This window comes from Gavialis gangeticus, unplaced genomic scaffold, assembly GCF_001723915.1.
Source record: "Gavialis gangeticus isolate Ggan-Ray unplaced genomic scaffold, GavGan_comp1, whole genome shotgun sequence".
Taxonomy (NCBI): domain Eukaryota; kingdom Metazoa; phylum Chordata; order Crocodylia; family Gavialidae; genus Gavialis; species Gavialis gangeticus.
The window spans coordinates 27513508-27516968 of NW_017729006.1; positions in this window are offsets into that span (position 1 = coordinate 27513508).

Genomic DNA, 3461 nt, shown 5'->3' on the forward strand with positions numbered 1-3461 from the left:
CCAGGGCCAGTGCCGGCAGGGCCTCGAGCAGGGTGGCAGGAGCATGGGGTCCAAGCCAGCAGGGGCTCTATGGAGCCGAGCCAGCTCCCCTCCCTCCCTGCTTGTGCAACCCAGCCCGGCTCCACAGACCCCTGCCAACCTGTGCCCTGCTTTGGGCCCCACCGGTGCTGGCCCTGGGACATTGGTCCCAAGACATTGGGACACTGGTCCCACGATGATGACCAGGGGGTGGGGCACCTGTCAAGGGCCGGGGCTACCCATGCGGCCCTCGACAGCCTGCCAAAGCTGAGTAAGTGGCCCTCCGCCCGAAATAATTGCCCACCCCTGCCCTAAAGCATAGCAGAAAGAGGCCTAGCAACCCTCCTGTATGTTTTCAGCAATCCTTCTCTTGTCCTTTCCTCTCTGTACCTCTGTCTGCTTGCTGTTTGTTCTAGGAGTTTCAGTTCTGTATCTAATCTCTGCATTGAACACTGGTGTAGGCTATATGCCATGCAAAACAGCCACACAAAAGTACCAGCAAGGGTGTACCATAGGAAATGGGGGACAGGGAACAGAAAATGAGAACTCAGGACTTTTAAAACTTCCTTTTATTTGGAGTCCAAGATTTTAGACAAGCTATTTTCCAAGTGAACTTGTTGTAGTGAACACCATGGGATGCATTTCTCTTCTATTTTGTTGAATTTTAACACCTGTGAAGCCTAAACGAAAGTAAAAAATATATCTTTGATATGTTTGAAAAAACTATAAATATCTTCTTTCCTGTTTTCCAAAAAATAAATTAAAATTAAAATTGTATGTTATATTCTTCCTATTTACTTCGGTTTTGTCAGGAAACTTTGTTACGAAACTGGTAACCATTATTACTTTTGCCTGTTAAATATTGTGACACAATATACTACTCTCCATGGGGTCTGCACTTAAATGAATAGGGTTCTGTGTAGTAAATGGAGAGTGACAAGTACTTTTTAAACTACCTAATGCTATTTTAAAACATTGGCAAAGTTAACATGATGAGGATCTCTACAGAAAAGAGCAGAACAAAATGGATTGGGTTTCAAATGACTGTTACCCATTCTCATGGGTGACTCTGCTTTTGAAAGGATTAGGATTTGTTCAGCCTGAAATTAATCAGTTGCCTCCCAACTGATTTCTTATATTAAAACTCTTCAGAACATTTTATCTAGAGAGAGACTGGGGACAATACATACAGGCACATACCACATGACCCAAATGATTCAAAGGGTTTACATAACTTTCACAAGAACCCCCAAAATAGTATATATTAAATTCTTTACTGCAGAAATATCCAGTAACAGCAAAATGCAGTAGATAAACTATTAGCAGGGTTACAGTAAATTGACATGCCCCCAAATATAATTTAGGCCTCTAACTGAAGATACAGTATAAGCCCCTTAAAATGTTCACAGGTAAGTTTGGTTAGCATTTAAACTGAACAAAGGGCATTAACTATGTAGCAGGCTTGTCTTTTGGACCTCAGGTTGAGTCCCAGGCTTGAAATCTTGCTGTTTTGATTGGTGGAGCCCATCCACATATCAGGAGGCAGCAAGAGGAGTTCAGTCATGCCCCTTCCCTGAGGGGAGGGGGAGAGGAGTTCTCCCCCCCACCCCCAGACCTGACTGAAGACTGCAACACTCAAGTCCAGAAGACTTCAGGGGCAGAGCCCTGGAGAGTATAAAAGGAGCTGTGTGCCCAGTGTGAGGGAAACACATCCGGGACAGAGAAGAGAGAAGAGCTGAGCTTAGAAGACCTGAGGAGAGTTGCTTAGCAGGGCGAAGCAGTAGCTCAGAAGCGCTCCTGAAGACTTCCATCAGCAGGGAATGGCGGATGGCTCCAGCGGCTAGGCTCTTGGCGTGCAGCATGGCGCATGGCATCCAGACCCTGGGAGCTGCGTGAGGCAGCTTGGGTCTGCAACCTCTGGCATGCAGCCAGAGACACAGTACACAGGCCAGTGCACGAAGTAGGACCTTTGGAGCGCTTGGGTGGTTCAGGTCCTCAACCTCTGGAACAAGGCTGGGAGCTCGGTGCAAGAAGGCGCTGCATGGAGGGTGCAGGAGCACACTGAGCCTGGTGCTGCACGAGGCAGCCCAGGCCTCCGATCATAGCAAAAGGTTGAGTCCAGGGAGCCAGACTGAGCCAGCAGACAGGGCCAAGCCAGAGGCCCCAGAAACCCTGCATAGAGGAGCCCTGTTCCAGGGGACAGCCACCCCCCCGAAGCTCACTGCAGGTGAGAGGGCAGCTTGGCGCAGAGGATGAGGGCCACCCTCCAGGCCTGGGAGCCCTGAGTTGCAGGGAAAAGAGGATTCCCGCAGGGGAGGGGGAGCCCCCCCCCGGTTAGTTAAGGGCTCCTGAAAGTGGAGGTCCCACTGGGAGGGCCCCCCTGAAGTTACCAGCTTCCTTGTAGGGCTTGGGAAAAGCCCAAGGGAACTGGGGTTTCCCCTTGGAATTAAGTTTATCTTTGGGGTTCTTGAACCATAAGTGGTGTGATGTCATGCCTTATAGTTTGTGAACTCTCATGTTTGGTAATCAGTAGATGAGTAGAGTCCTAGGGCTCTTCTGGGACCAAGCTGTTGCTATTATTTCACCTGTTGTTTATTTGTATTTATTTGTGTCTTATTTATTGTTCACTCATATTTATCAGTAGTTTATCTGTTAGCTATCCATGTTTATTTTGGGGTTTATCGGTTTCAGATCAGATACTTACTTGTGACTTACCTGTATCTGGAACACTGGTATAAGGTTTTATGGCATTTACTCAGAGGGTATTGTTTATGTTATTTGTTTAGATATCTTATAAATATATATTATACATATGTTTATATCCATGTTTCTTTTCCTTGTGATAAGTTAATGTAAACAAATTTGTATATAGTTAAGTCCCCTGACTGTCCTAGCCTGGTTCTATAGGGGCAGAGGGAAACTGAGCAGTCTGCAGTTCCCCCACAGCACAGCTGCCAGCTAACAATCCCCTTCAATTGGAGAAGGGAAGTATATATCCGAGTTACCTGGGCTACAACTATTTGTCAAATACCATCTCAGTGGATGCCTGTACATGAGCGTGGAGGCTGCTCTGTCCCACTGTAATTACAGCTCTCATATTGTTACAGCCTTCTCTCTGCAATTACCACACTCCAGCAGCCTCCCATCTCTCATGTTCAAAATGGTGGTGGGGCCGCTTGAACTAAAACTCATTGAGGGAGGTAAATACATAAGACACTGTAGCACTTCAATTACAGCAGCTCCCCTACCCCTGGAGCATGTACAAAAGTGCCTGCTTTCAACATTAAAGGCATATCCTCAACCAGTTTAAAGGTTTTTCCTAATTCCTGCTGGGAAGACTCTACTGTCAGCTTTTTGCACCTCATTACTGCTCAATCCACCATTGAGTAGAGCCTGCTCTCAGCCTCTGGTCAGCTGTTCTCATCTCATTAAAGCTTTGTCAC